At 34.7% G+C, this 16,798-nt stretch overlaps 1 long non-coding RNA gene across 1 annotated transcript in view; it reads left to right on the top strand.

The window, feature by feature from the left end:
* The window catches only part of LOC136850396 (uncharacterized), a 178,566-nt gene that overhangs the window by 24,570 nt on the left and 137,198 nt on the right, over positions 1 to 16,798 (top strand). The gene's annotated exons all lie outside the window — the stretch shown is intronic.

Here is a 16,798-nt window from a genome sequence, read left to right as displayed (position 1 = left end):
TATATATATATATTTATATACATATATATTTATAATATAATATATATATATATATATATATATAGATATATATATATATATATATATATATATATATAAATATATAATATATATATACATATATGTACACATATCTACCTACATATATTATTTAAGTGGTCATTGTTGCGGGAGTTTTGCTGCACAGGGGTCTTCATCCATGATTCTGCTGTTAAATTATGATTTTCAGGCTGTGTTGCTGTATCATCTTTCTCGGGAACCGCCGAGTTTTTATAAGGTCCTACGAAAAGTATGATTTCATCCGACTGATTATGCCAAACACCTATTTTCAAGGCCACGATTTCACAAATGTTAAACAAATGTTAAACTTGTAGATATCAATATTTAGAAAAGAAGGCCCCCACTTCAATTCACCTGTCAACATCGAATCAATCATACGTCACTTCGAAGCACTCTGGGCATTTTCACTAAGATGTAACCTGTCAATTCTGATTTACTACATTTCCAGAGAAATGGCAAAACAGGAAAACACTCCTTGTGCTGTTCAATAGCCTCTGCATCTGCGCTGAGCTAAACAAACAAACGAACAAAAAAATAAATGCAAAAGAGATATCTAAGATTGAACTGATACTATTTGTTGAAATAAATGAAATGAGTTTTCTGTACAGCGTATAATGCTGTATGAAAAACTCAGTCGTGGCTCATGAAACTCTCAACCGCGGCCCATGAAACTTTCAGCCACGGGCCGGTGGTGGCCTTTGTTTTTGACACCCATAGCGGTGCCAGACGGACAGTCATGGCTAACTCGAACCTTTGATAAAATAAAAACTACTGAGGCTAGAGGGCTGCAATTTGGTATGTTTGATGATTGGAGGGTGGATGATCAACATACCAATTTGCAGCCTTCTAGCCTCAGTAGTGTTTAAGATCTGTACAGAAAGCTAAAAATGAACTTGCAAAATGGTAAAAAGCATAAAATACTTCAGAGGAGTAAAACCAAGGCCTTAGGCATTTAGAGCAATATTTTAAATTGTTCTTGTTTCCAGGAGCGTTGTCTTTTTGAATAATTGGAATATTTCTCTTTTGCAGGGTTAAGTTTACTAATTCCCATAGGGAATCTTTTATTATTATTATTATTATTATTATTATTATTATTATTATTATTATTATTATTATTATTATTATATTACTAATTATTATTAGACACTTAGACGGACATCAAACAGATAACTTATTATTATTATTATTATTATTATTATTATTATTATTATTATTATTATTATTATTATTTTTATTATTATTATTATTATTTAACTGCCATGGGTACTTAGACGGATATCTGATTATTATTATTATTATGGGCACCCAAACAGATAACTTATTATTATTATTATTATTATTATTATTATTATTATTATTATTATTATTATTATTATTATTATTATTATTATTATTACGAAAACCCGTAACACAATCACACAGATCGGAAAACGAACCTGAATCTTTCTTTGAAGAAATTTCCGTTCATTTTTTCCCGGAAGAACCCAAAACTCTCCTTCCTCAAGTGAAGGATTTACACCTGGTCCAGGTGTTGCCCCAAATCAGGCAACACCTTCGATTTATTGATCCCGAGGCGACCTTGAACTTTCCAATGGCGCAGTGACTAAAAAAAGATAAAAAAATAACAAAAAGGGAGATTCCCATCTGAAGTGTAGTTTGCCGAACGGCTGTCTTTCAGTCAATGTGGCAGATGAAATGTTTCATTTGGCATTGTCGTCAAGACCTCCTATTTTCTCTTTTTGGGCTTCATTCAGATTTCAGGAATATGATTATTACAGTTCCTTATTTTGCAGAAAGGATTATGGCCTGTATTTCAGATTTATGTTTGTGTATATCTTATCTATACAGCCTCATTCCCCTACTGCTGTATTTGCACAGTAATGACTGCAGAAAAAATTAAAACTCATTTAAAGATAACGAAAATATTAGTATATTTGCACAATAAATACCATAAAACAAAACTAAAACTCATTTAAAGATATAAAAATTACACGTGTATTTGCAAAATAATTGCTGCAAAACAAAACGAAAACTCATTTAGAGGTAATAAAAATACTCGTATACACAGAATCACTAACTCCCAGGTTATATAAATGCCTTAAAAAGCAAGGAAACTCTTAAAGGTTAAACCTGTGAACTTAATTGTCTACAAAACCCAAGCAATCAAACAAATTCTTCATTTCATTCAGCATAATGCACTCTTCATAATAAGGGTTATTCAGAGCACAACAGAACAAGAGAGACATCACAACACAGGTGGTTATGTTAACCCTGCATTTGAGGCGCTGTGAAAATTAAGTATTGTGAACACAGGATTTATTGAACTAGGTTGTATATATTTGAGCTGTTATTCTGTACACTTGCAGTGCGTAGCGAAAGAGATGAAGATAGATTTATTAAAATTTCTGGTTGTAGCTAATGCATTCCTAGAACAGCAGTCATAATAGGGCCACTGGGTACAAGCAAAAATTAGCAAAAGCGCAGATTCACAAAAGAATGTTGCTTCAATCTTTATATAAATTTTATTCCCTGAAACCTGGCCAAAAAAAAAAAAAATCTGAAAACGTTAGTTTCGGGATTTTAATGTAGGGTAAATGAACGAAAGTTCACTGATTGTTGCATTTTCTATTCCCTCGTATTTGTTTATTTATTACCTTTTCTTGTGACTTGTCTCTCTCCTGACAGCCTGGGACAAACGAGAACAAAAGGTGACCAATGAATAAGTGTGAGGAAACAGAAAATAAAACTCTCAGTGAAATTTCGTTCATTTACCCTGCATTAAAATCCCGAGACTAACTTTCTATACTATAATCTAACGTTTCTATATATTTTAGGACAAGCTCCCCCCCCCCCAAATGGTTAAATGCTTTCACTATGCATAGTATTAACAGCCTAAAATTTATAAGACAGTGTTGCTGTTGTTTGTGACAGATTGATTTGTTCATATTTGTTCATATTGACAAAAGTAAAATTCATGACACGACACTTGAAGTTGACATAGTATTTTGTCAATCAAGCTAAGAAATAATTTCAACACTTTGACGCATGTTTAGACTTTTATCATACGCCTTGCAGTTTGCTAGGAGTTCTATCTCGGCTGCAACTAAAATGTGGAATAGCTTGCATAGTGCAGCTGCGGAATCTCCCCACGTCCAAATATTTAAGCAGAAGCAAATCCATTCCCGCTCTCTGCTGCTTGCTTCTCCTGAATTCGCTTGTATCGGCTTTATGTTTTATGCCCTTGTATTTATTTATTTATCACCTTTTCCTATAAGTTATCTCTCTCTGCAGGCTAATTTTCCTGTGGAGCCGTAGTTCCTCGTTGGGAGAGTCGGTAGAGTTGTGGGCTAGCACTCGCTAGGCCCGAGTTCGAGTCTCCGACCAGCTAATGAAGAATTAGAGGAATTTATTTCTGGTGATTGAAATTCATTTCTCGCTATAATGTGGTTCGGATTCCATAATAAGCTGTAGGTCCCGTTGCTACGTAACCAAACGGTTCTTAGCCACATAAAATAAGTCTAATCCTTCGGGCCAGCCCTAGGAGAGCTGTTAATCAGCTCAGTGGTCTGGTAAAACTAAGGTATACTTAACTTTTTCCTGTGGAGCCCTCTTGTGTTTATAGTCCGTTAACTGCCCAGAACAGTTTTTAGCTAAAGATTTTAGGAAAGAAAGAGAGAAAAACTCATAAAAGAAAATTTCATCATAGACGCTGGCAGGCAAGGTAGCCATAACATCCATCATTATAATTACGTGTCACGCTGACATATTTCACTCATAACCTGTCATTAAATACAAATCAAGGCTTTGTGACACATTATCACTGGATGAGGAATGTCATTTGAGAGGGGACGTGATGTAGAAATTCATTTCTGCTTATTTTTGTATTTTATTTTTTAATTTTATTTGTCTGAATTTTTTTTAATTCAGTAAATAGAAATTTTGAGCTTCGAAGAAAAATGAATTTTAAAGGCCTAATCGAAGGGAAGGTTTGCCATTTCCCGTCATTTTCCAGATTGTTTTGTCATCGAAAAAGTAAGCTATCAGAAGAATTGAATTGTTCTTTCTCTTTTCAAAAGTAAATTAATGTAAGAATTTGAAGAAAATGGCTAATAAGCCGCCTCCAGTTGACTAATAGTCTCTCAGCCTTCACTAGTAAATTGTATTGGAAAATATCCGTAGCGTGTTCTCTTTATTAGGGTTAGAAAGTCTCTCTCTCTCTCTCTCTCTCTCTCTCTCTCTCTCTCTCTCTCTCTCTCTCTCTCTCTCTCTCTCTCCATAAATTCATTCCACCTGTACTCATTACTATTCGTCCTTAGAGAACATCAGAAAATCTCTGTAGTGTGTTATCTTTATTCGCGCTAAAAAGTCTCTCTCTCTCTCTCTCTCTCTCTCTCTCTCTCTCTCTCTCTCTCTCTCTCTCTCTCTCTCTCTCTCTCAACTTCCGTTACTTCTCCGTCACTCACTCGCCTTTCTCTTCCTCACACGCAAACAAGAAAGCATTAAATAAATAACACCTCTCTCTCTCTCTCTCTCTCTCTCTCTCTCTCTCTCTCTCTCTCTCTCTCTCTCTCTCTCTGCCGATCCATGCAGCGTTCCCTCCTCTCACCTGAGTGACGTCTCAGTGTCACAGGTAATTGAAAGCGGTGTCAATTGACGTGTCAAGCGGGATGATAAATTTAATCAAACACGTCGGCATTATTCAAGTGGCAGTGTTTTTGATTGCACCTGACAAATGGGGAAGTTTAGATCGGGTAATATAATGGCGTTGGAGGACTGTTTATGTTATTTCGGGCGGGATTATGTAAATATATACATATATGTATAAATATGTATGTATGTATATATAAATATAATATATACATGCATGTATGTGTGTGTGTATTATGAATGTATGGATTTATATGTATATATACATTATGTATATATAATATATGAATATATATATATATATATATATATATATATATATATATATATATATATATATATATATATATATATATACATACATACATATATCTATACATGTGTTATGTATTTATGTATGTATATGTTTATGTACATTTCTTCTTAAAGATTCATCTCTGTTTTATTGGTATTTAATTGCATTCTCTTAACAGAAGTAGAACCTAAAATGATATTATTTTATGTTTAAGATGAATACTTGAATTCTCAATCTTTCCCTTTATCTCTTATATTTCTCTGTTCCTTCGTATCTGCCATTCATATTCCGTATTCCTTTTTTAAGCCGTAAGAATTTCCTTTATTATGTCAATTACTGTTTTATCTTTTCTTCATATTTATTAATAATAATCCGTTATTCGTTCTTCATTCCTATCTACTTTTACCTATTCCACATCTGCGTTTTGTTCCCGCCTTCTCTCTCTCTCTCTCTCTCTCTCTCTCCTGTCTTCTTTAAAATAATTTAACACCTCTTGTTCATTTCCTCTTACTTTTTCTGGTTACTTTTTCTCCCAAATCCTCTTCTCTCTCTCTCTCTCTCTCTCTGTCTCGTCTTGTTTAAAATCATTTAATACTTCTTCATTTACTCTTACTTTTCCGGTCACTTTTTCTCCCAAGTCCCCTCTCTCTCTCTCTCTCTCTCTCTCTCTCTCTCTCTCTCTCTCTCTCTCTCTCCTGTTTGAAATCATTTAATACTTCTTGTTCATTTATTTACTTTTTCTGGTCACTCTTCTCTCTCTCTCTCTCTCTCTCTCTCTCTCCTGTTTAAAATCATTTAATACTTCTTGTTCATTTACTTTTCTGGTCTTTTTCTCCCAAGTCCTCTCTCTCTCTCTCTCTCTCTCTCTCTCTCTCTCTCTCTCTCTCTCTCTCCTGTTTAAAATCATTCAATACTTCTTGGTCATTTACTCTTACTTTTTCTGGTCACCTTTTCTCCCAAGTCCTCTCTCTCTCTCTCTCTCTCTCTCTCTCTCTCTCTCTCTCCTCCGGCCGCAATTTCTGCCTCACTCATTAAAAATCGAACCAATGGAAAAACAATTCCCCGTAATTAATCTCATGTCTCATTTTTGATTGGAAATTCGAGCAATATTAGATAATTAGCCCCGCTGATCAAAGTCATTTAGTATTTGAATCCCTTGAAAATTTTTTCATTTTTTTTGCCCCACGGGTAGGGGTGGGGGAGGAAAACCAAAAAGCGAATGATGTCAGATGGAGAATCTTTTTTTTTAATGGGAATCAAATTTTTTGGGGTCTCTGAGGGGTGGTTGGGGGTTAGTAATGAAAAAATGTTTATGGACCCTTTTATGAAGGAATTACTTTCCAAGCTTTGATTTGGAAAATCACAAAGCAAAAAAAAAAAAAAAAAACCATAATATTGAAAAGGATGAAACACGGTACTTCACTTTGAAGGACTTTGTTATAGCAAAATTGGTATTGATTTTTTTATTAATTATCATTGAAATGATCGAATGTCATTGATAATTTTGTGATAAAAAACCACGAGTTGCAATTTCTCTTATAGCAAAATTGCTGTTGTGTTTATTAATTATCGGTGAAGAGACCGATTTTCATTGATAATTTCATTAGAAAGAAAACGCAAGAGTAGTAATTCCTCTTATAATAAAATTTCAGGAAATTTTTTATTAATTATGGGTGAAATGACCGAATTCCATTGATAATTTCATGAAAAAATATGCAAGGGTTGTAATTTCCGTTATAGGAAAATTGCTGTCGTGTTTATTAATTATCGGCGAAGAGACCGATTTTCATTGACAATTTCCTTAGAAAGAAAACGCAAGAGTAGTAATTTCTGTTACAGTAAAATTACAGTCAATTTTTATTAATTATGGGTGAAATGACCGAATTCCATTGATGATTTCGTGAAAAAATATGCAAGCGTTGTAATTTCTGTTATAGCAAAATTGCTGTCGCGTTTATTAATTATCGGCGAAGAGACCAAATCTCATTGATGATTTAGGGAGGGGAGAAAAACATCGAGAATTGTAAAGGAAGATGTACAAACATTTCATTCATAGCTGGCTGTACCTTACGGACAACAGTGAAATCGTTTTTAGCTAAAGATGATAAAATGCCTGTGTTTTAATGTAGCGTAAAAACATTTAATTTCATGCATAAAAAGTGAGACATAAATATCAGTAAAAATTAATATTAATGATACAATTCCTCTGGAGTTAATTTGAATTTTTACTAATTTTTAAAGTGATTAAATTAAAAAAATTGATATACTTTTGCAAAAGCGAAAAAAGCCATCCACATACACACATTCATCTTAATTTACAACTGTTAGGGAATATTTGACCTCAAGTGATATAAGCCGATATACAGTTACGGCTGTCAAAATCAGCTTATGGAAGTCTATGACGAAACTTCTAACCATTGCAACAAAACCATCTCGTATGCAATCTGTTGTGACCGAGCAGGAAAACAAAACCATCTCATAAGATGATATATGCGGCTGTCAAAAATCTTGTTGAAACTTCTAACCATTGACCGAGCAGGAAAACCTGTTAATGCACAAATGAGAAGTGTTATTTAGCTTAAATAACATAAGATGATACACAGTTACGGCTGTCAAAATCAGCTGATTTAAGTCCATGACGAAACATCTAACCATTGCAACTAAATCATCTCGTATGCAGTCTGTTGTGACCGAGCAGGAACTGTGAATTCACAACTGAGAAGTATTATTTAACTTAAATGACATAAGACGATATAAAGTTGCGGCTGTCAAAATCAGCTGATAGAAATACCAAAGCAATACAGCCATCTCGTATGCAATCTGTTGTGACCAAGCAGGAAACTGATGCCGGGACCGAACATGGTTCTGCCAAGCTCTTGCGAGGTGTATCTACTCTCGCATGAACATAACTGATGGTGTGGATGGACTGTCAGGATATTATATACTGAAACTGACTGGGAGAGGAGGAGGGGGAGTAGGAATGGGGGAGTAGCGGGGTGGGAGGTTGCTGTCATAGGTTTAATTGACAAAACGCTCCTAGTTTCTGTTATCAATGGCACTGGCAGATTTAGTTTTCATTCTGCCGTTGGTACGTTTACGGGAAAGCAGATGAGAGAATTGTGTTTTCCTGTTCTGTGATTCGTCATTTTTGCTTACTAACTAAGTAAGGGTACAGAGGCTAGCTGGTTAATTCATTCGTTTGGAGAGCTGGTTTGTATAATATATAATTGTATGGCAGACTGCATTAGAATTAGCTGAACCAAATGGGATTTATTATGGGAAAAGTTATCATTTTAAAATCAATCGATGTGTCCTGATGGGTGAATATCAGTGTGGATTAGAAGATTAAGGAAAACTCTAAGTTTAGAAGCTAACCTTACTGAACATTTATTCAGGGTGTCATCTGAAGTTTTAGGAATCGTTCTAGTTATAATTTACATGGCTGAGGACGATTTGCCAATGAATCACCCGAACTTTCCGGTCCTTATGTTATCTGCTTTCATTGCGTGTAGAAAAATGAGAAAGAAATAATGCTAACTAATACTACGGTATTAAATAGGAAAACCAGAGGAAAACGTTTGGAATTTATCAGTAATAATTGTTCTTGCGTGCAGTCGTATTGATTTTTTCCAAGGACTGCATAAATACTATTCCTTTTGAATATTTACGCGTTCACATTGATATTTCTTCTCTTTTAAAACCGGAGCATTTTGTAAGTTCTATGAAAGGTAAAAGGACAAAAAGCAACCGAGATTAAGGCTAGATATTAATCAGGTCGCTCACTCATACTGCTTACAATCTAGTCATTTGTTAAAATTATTATCACTGTTGATTTTGATTAATTAATTCTAGATTTTGTAGCATTGTATATTTTGTTTTTAAAAGCGTATTAATTTATTGGAAGAAATTGGATGTTGGATCCACGTACTTGACATATTAAATATTTTGTTTATGAAAGCAGTGCTATCATTTATGTGGAGATACTGGATCTGCGTTCTTCAGATATAGTCACATTCCAAGTTCAATTAATCTCCCGAACGATCCCTCTTCAACCCAGCTGGCGAACGTATATATATAAGTCTTAGATTCCACATAATCATCCGGCGCTGGTCATTCCTTCCCCCGAAAGCGACACTAACAAAGTACAGACCTCGCCTTAATCGTGGTTCATTTCCAATATCGTCGCCGTTGACGGGAGCGCGGGCGCGCATTCGGGAGTCTGAATGTACGCCCGGGTGCTGAAATTCCGGGGAGTCATTGAAAATCATTCGGTATCATGAAAGGGTTTATGCTCAGTCCTGGTTGCGTAGATGTGTGCAATCGCCCGGCATCAAGTACACATTACGAATGGCCCCCGACGTTCGACGCAGTCGCTTTTATATTTCGGCCGGATTTCTGTTGTTTCTGGTGACGTTGTTGCTCTTGTTGCCCATGTTGTTGTTGTTGTTGGTTTGCCAGAGATCGTAGCGTCTGTGTTAGAGGTGGTGGGTTTATATTTATCGTTTGGGTTTCCGGTATAATTTTTTTTTTTGTGCAAGTAATAGTGAGTTATATTTTGTCCTTGCAGACAAAATATAACTCTCTATTACTTGCAGAAGTTATTGAGGCTGTTTTCCATGTGATAGCAGATTATGGTATTGACTTTGCAGAAATTATTTAGGCAATTTTTATTTTCCTTTAATATACATATATGTATATATATACATATACGTGTATATGTGTATATATTGTATATATTTATACATTACTTTCTAAATTATCTTTTTATAGTCATTAGAGCACTGATTTTTTTTGTGATCAATTATAATATATTAAGGAATTTACTTCTTGTTGTGGCAGTGTCAGGGTGCTGGGGATGTATTATGTACAACATAATGCTGGGAGCAAAGAGTGCGTTAGGACATGTAGCCAGGTGAGTGACTGGTTTGGTATAAAAGTTGGTCTGAGAGAAAGGTGTGTAATGTTTCATTGGATGTTAATTATCTTTATAGGCAAAGCTATGGGGGAGATCAGAGTTAATGAGCTGTAAATGGAGTGGGATGTTTGCAGGTGACAAAGAGCTGACTGGGGATAGTAAAGAGAAACAACAGGAACTAGTAAAAAAAAAAATGTGAAAGTGCTTGCAAAAGGACAAAGGTGAAATCAAAGTGAGCTAGAGCAAAGGTTCAGTGTTTAAACGAATGCTTTATGTTACATTTTAGAAAACTGTATCTTTTTATGAAGGAAAATCACACAGCTATTTCTTCATATACATTATTTATTCACTGATATTAACGCAGCCTTACATCGTTATTTATGTCAAGGTACAAGTAATTTTTATAAATAATTTTTCATTTAATGAAGAACTGTATATTTTAACTCTCAGCAAAAATGAAATATAAAATACATTTCACTTTATATTTTTACATCAGCATTGCATGGAAACCCATTTCCACTTGCTATATTTTTATTACGAATAAAAAGAACGATTTTAAATATCACCAGACGTCTTGATTACTTTCCAGGAAAAAAAATGAAATAAATAAAAAAGATATTGCGCAGTATACTGATATCTCGTCATTCCCCTGAAATGTCTGCAATGAAATATTAGGCGAAAAGAAATGATATTTGAAACTAAACAAATCACAAAGTAATGATTTTCTAGATTTCCTTGAGGTTCTAATTTGTGTTACACTGGAACATGCTAATGATTTTCTAGATTTCCTAGAGGTTCTAGTTTGTATGACACTGGAACATACTAATATTTTTCTAGATTTCCTAGAGGTTTTAGTTTGTATGACACTGGAACATACTAATATTTTTCTAGATTTCCTAGAGGTTCTAGTTTGTGGCACACTGGAACATACTAATGATTTTCTAGATTCCCTAGAGGTTCTAGTTTGTGGCACACTGGAACATATTAATGATTTTCTAGATTTCATAGAGGTTCTAGTTTGTAGCACACTGGAACATATTAATGATTTTCTAGATTTCCTAGATGTTCTAGTTTATAGCACACTGGAACATACTAATGACCGTCTTGATTCTAGTGTCTATCACTCTGGAATACACTAATGATTTTCTAGATTCTAGTGTCTATCACACTGGAACACACTAATGATCTTCTAGATTCTAGTTTCTGTCACACTGGATCACACTAATGAATTTCTAGATTTCCTAGAGGTTGTAGTCGGTACCGGACTGGAACTCACCAGTGATTTTCCAGATTTTCTAGTTGCAGTCCCTCTAGAACACACTAATGATCTAGATTCTAGTCGCTACCACACTGGAACACGCTAATGATTTTCTAGATCCTCTAGAGGTTCCAGTTTCTTATCACTCTGGAACACGTCAATGTCATTGTGAAACTTTCCAAAATCCAACTTTTCATTCACAGACGAAAAACCCAGAGACCCCGTAAGGGGGTAGTGCCGTCATTGCACCTCATGCGGGGTACTGTAGGCATTACTTAGGGTTCTTTGCAGCGTGCCTTCGGACCATAGCTGCAACCCCTTTCGTTCCTTTTACTGTACCTCCATTTATATTATCTTTCCTACTTTCTACCCTTTCCGATTACACCTTTCAAGCCTTTTCTTGTCAATATCCGTTTCAGCGCTGAATGACCTCGTAGGTCCCAGTGCTTGGCCTTTGGCCTAAATACTATATTCAATTCAAGTCAAAAGCCAGAGAGAGAGAGAGAGAGAGAGAGAGAGAGAGAGAGAGAGAGAGAGAGAGAGAGAGAGCTCAAGAAATCATCTCATTAAAGAGAGAGAGAGAGAGAGAGAGAGAGAGAGAGAGAGAGAGAGAGAGAGAGAGAGAGAGAGAGAGAGAGCGAGCGAGCTCAAGAAATCATCTCATTAAAGAGAGAGAGAAAGCATCTCATTAAAGAGAGAGAGAGAGAGAGAGAGAGAGAGAGAGAGAGAGAGAGAGAGAGCTCAAGAAATCATCCATTAAAAGAGAGAGAGAGAGAGAGAGAGAGAGAGAGAGAGAGAGAGAGAGAGAGAGAGAGAGAGCTAGCTCAAGAAATCATCGCATTAAAAAGAGCAAAAAAAATCCCTCATTTATTGCCGGGCTAAATAAATATTTCACGTGGAATTTAGCAAAACCACAAACGCTGTAATCAGAGTTGATGGATATGGAGGGAAATGCGTTGAAACTGACGTTCCTTTAATAACGGGTGGGATATTGCGTGCAAAAACTGACGACGCTGTATGAATTTAATTGCAAAAATGCTTCAGCATGTGTGCCTGGGGTGGGGGAGAGGGGGGGGATGGAGAGGTTTGCAAGGGGGAAGAGGAGAAAGGGAGGTGGCAGGGTGAGAGAATGACTTGTCTGATTTATATCGTGAGGTTAATTGGGGAAACGTGTGCGTATGGTCGTGATGTTCCTTGATGAATGTGACGGGTTGGTTTTGATGATTGTGTTTGTCTATATAATATATACATATATATATATATATATATATATATATATATATATATATATATATATATATATATATATATATATATATATATATATATATATATATATATATATATATATATATATATATATATATATATATATATATATATTCAGTCCATTCTAAGACTTTGTAAAATAGTCACAGCAACTTCGTTTTGTGCTTGCTGAAAACAGGTAATTAGCCCGGCCCCACCCCTCAAAATGCGGCTCATTTTCTAATAAAAAATACCATTACACTCCCAATAACATCGAATTCCCCAGAACACTGCTTTGTGTACCACCAGAAAAGGTGGGTGTAGGTTTTCTGAAAACCCAATACTAAACAAAATTTCTTCGCTAAAATTCGCTTGTACACAGAATCATATATAAAAGTTCTACTCAGTTTTCGACCATTAATCTTGATAGACATTTTAGAATGTCAGATGTCATCGGTTGTTTATAACAAAACCTGAAGAAATAGGAAATTGAAAAGCTAGAATTGTTATTCATATTGAGGTTCTAGGCTATTAATCACGGAAGACTTGTAAAATGTCACATGCCATCCGTTCATTAAGAAAACTGAAGAAGCTGGAAAATGAAAGAGCGAGAATTTTTAAATATTAAGTTTTCATCTTCAAAAGGAAATGAATAGAAGTCTGAAAAATTCCTGATCCATATTCCAAGAAGCCACAACTTACGAGAGTCACACAGAGCAAATAATAAAAAAAAAATTAATTAAACCTCTCTTGGACAAAGCGAGCACGATAAGGAACTCCGTAATGCTAAGTTCAATTAAAGCTATTTGATGCTTTAGCATACTAATCAGCCACTCTCGTTTGTCAATGGCTAATGAATTCGGGAACTCTTACTTACAAAAGAAAAAAAAAAAGGCAAATTAAGTGAGTTATAATTGAAAGACTTCCAATTGAAAGGGAGAAATACGACTTCTGCTAATTAGGTGAAAGAGTTTGCCTTCCATGGAAGGATGTGGTATAATGTCATGGGGTTTTTATGGCGTGGGAATTATGGTAATGTAAGAGGGAGGGGAGGGGAGGGGTTGTGGAGGGAATTCCTCGTCACACGCGTGTTATAATGTCATGGTATTTACGGCACGCTAAATTATGTCTGGGGAATTAGAATAAGTTACATTTCTCAGGTCAATTTCGACAGGAAATCTCAAAGGAACCATCATACTCTGTTCAAAGCGTTATATATATATATATATATATATATATATATATATATATATATATATATATATATATATATATATATATATATATATATATATATATATATATATATATATATATATATATATATATATATATATATATATATATATATATATATATATATATATATCAATTTACATCGTGAATTGTCCCCATTGCGATAATTTACATCTCTCAGATCAATTTCAGCTGAACATCTCAAAGGAACCTCCATACTCTATTCAGAGTGGCCTTGTATTTGAAATAAAACCCCAATATCTGAGAACAAGTGGTAGCGCTAGCAATTAGTCTCCAGCAAAATATTTACAGCGTCCATTGCTCATCTCTGTACCGAGGTCGTTTAGTTTTTCAATTTCATTAATGGATTTCCAATACGTTTCATGACAGCAGGTTGCGTTGAGTGTGTCTGTAATTTGAGGCAAAGAAAGATACATTAATATTGCAACACTCGTCAGAAACTCTTGAGGCAACAAATGATGAAATACAATTTTGCTCCAGTCATTATATTTTTCCTTACTTTGGCCTCGCGGAATTGAACGCAAAAGAGAGAGAGAGAGAGAGAGAGAGAGAGAGAGAGAGAGAGAGAGAGATTTTTTTGTCGAGTGTATTCACATCACAAGAGTTGATATCATATCAGGTGAAGGCGAACGAACGATCAAAGTGAGAAAGTAATCGGTGGAGAGAGGTTATATTTACGCGTAGGATGACCTCATAGGGTGGCATTTAATCACATTTTCTCCGGCGTTTAGCAAAGAACTAGTACCTTCGTTCATGCAAATCCGAAAAGCAAAATTACTTAAAATTATCGTGGAGTAACAGTAGGGACTCAAGAAGGGGGTCGTTTTATTTTCACGGATTTGGTGAATCCAGTTGTAGTTCATCTCTCATGTATTATTCAGCCTGTTGACGGTGGCGATATTGACTATTTTATTTATAATGAGCATTAATGTTATTTCTTTATTTTTACATTCCGTCGTGTCATATCTGTGGTATATATGTAACTATATACATATATATATATATATATATATATATATATATATATATATATATATATATATATATATATATATATATATATATATATATATTACAATTTCGAATACCGGATATCAGGTTTTAGGCCGTTTCCATATTCTGCAAGGCAGTCTAGTTGGTGCGTGAAGTATCATTTCATTTTCAGCCAAAATCAACTTGAAAAATATTATACCTTGTTCAGCTTTACGTTTAATCATGTCATCATTACAGACTGAAATTCTTTCGATGCTTTAAGACAGTTTCCTTGAAATAGGTAAATTACTCGAACTTACCTTTAACTTGCATAAACAGTACTGCCTGAAAATGGAGGACTGCAGTATCTGCAAAAATACAAAACTGAGAAAAATGGTATATATGCCTGCTCCCTTGCATTACTACTGATTTTGCAGATACTGCAAATGGACCCCCTAAATACTTGTGGAACGCATTGAAGAATCATTCTGAAACTGCAGTAACTTGTGTATTAGTGTTTCACGAGCCCAGTAGGTGGCATATCTCAATTTCGAAAATTTTGCAGACACTGCAGTTTTCCATTTTAGGGCAGAGAAAACATCGTGATTTTTTTCACACATGCGAAGAGGAGAGTGGTAATGAAGATGACAAACCTCTGCAATGTTTTTCCCAGGAAGAAGTATTTCTGGTCTCCATATGCGAAATATTAAAAAAAAATCGAAGAAGACTTTTCTAGTCTGCCGATAACGCAGAACATGTCTGAAAATATCAGCATCGAGGGAGACTATTTATAAATTTAGAATAGAAAAATCTTTTTATCTTTCATATGTTTTCAGTTTTGTATTTTCTCTGGAACCTACTGTATCTGAGTTGGGAAAAACGACTTTTTGTTGAATGTGCACGTGAGACATTCACACACACATACACATATCTACGTAAGTATGTATGTATACATTATATATATACATATACATACACATAAATATATATACAGTATATATATATATATATATATATATATATATATATATATATATATATATATATATGTATATACATACATGTATATACATATACATATATCAATATTATGACCTTTTCCCTCCCAGATATGGCTCCAGAGAAATAAATGAAAATCATTTTTGTAGCTCTCCCATTTTTTCTTTAAGCGTATAACCTAACCTTTGCTCACATTCACTTTCATCTTCCTTGTTTTAATTATTCTACAGCTTTACACTTGCAGGCCCACACCTAAAAAACAAGACTTTATTACTTCTTGGATAATCCCATCCATGGTGTATTAAACAGTTATGGAAATATGACAAACACTTGGTCTAAAACATACCGTACTTTTACAGCAAACCAGTCACTCTCCCATCTACAACTTCCTGTAAGGATTTGTTTAGAATGCATAAATCTATTTTACTATTGTTATTAGCATTGTTGTGCTGTTGTTTACCGGTTTTGTTTTGCATTATTTTAAATGAAAATAACACAAATGGTGTCCCGTCCCTTTCAAATGATTTCCCAACAATCGAACTGAATCTCAGTTCAGAGTCTTGTTAAACGCTTGGCCATTGGTTTTCAGCATCTGTGGAAATTCATCATCGGGTTACAAATATAACGGAAAGAAGAGCAACAGACAAAGGACGAGACATTTATAGATTAAACAAAAGAAAATACAATTTTTTCTTCGCGACAACATTTCGTTCAACGTTCACTGAAGCAAAATGATTATTTTCATATTTCATTTTCCCATCTGACATTCGAGATCCACGTCAATGTAAAAATGAAAATAAAAAAATGAAAATTATGTGTCAGGTATACGATGACTTCATTAGAGACGAAACAATTCATCAAAAGACCTCGCATTTTTTAAAAACCGAGAGCTGCTGTCATCATCATCATCATCATCATTACCATCATCATCATCATCATCATCATCATCATCGTACACATTTTAATAATCCTCTCATTAACGCTTGGACATGAAATAAAAAAAAGCCAAGTAAATTATCCGAGCAGAGATGATAGAGAATTTACTACCTAAGTTCAGAATAAAGTTACCTCATGCGGCGCACTGTAGGCATTACTTGAGGTTCTTTGCAGCGTCCCTTCGGCCCCTAGCTGCAAGCAACCCCTTTCA

This window comes from Macrobrachium rosenbergii, chromosome 22 (assembly GCF_040412425.1).
Source record: "Macrobrachium rosenbergii isolate ZJJX-2024 chromosome 22, ASM4041242v1, whole genome shotgun sequence".
Lineage (NCBI taxonomy): Eukaryota > Metazoa > Arthropoda > Malacostraca > Decapoda > Palaemonidae > Macrobrachium > Macrobrachium rosenbergii.
Note: the sequence above shows the minus strand (reverse complement) of the source record. Positions and strands in the feature narration are given on the sequence as shown.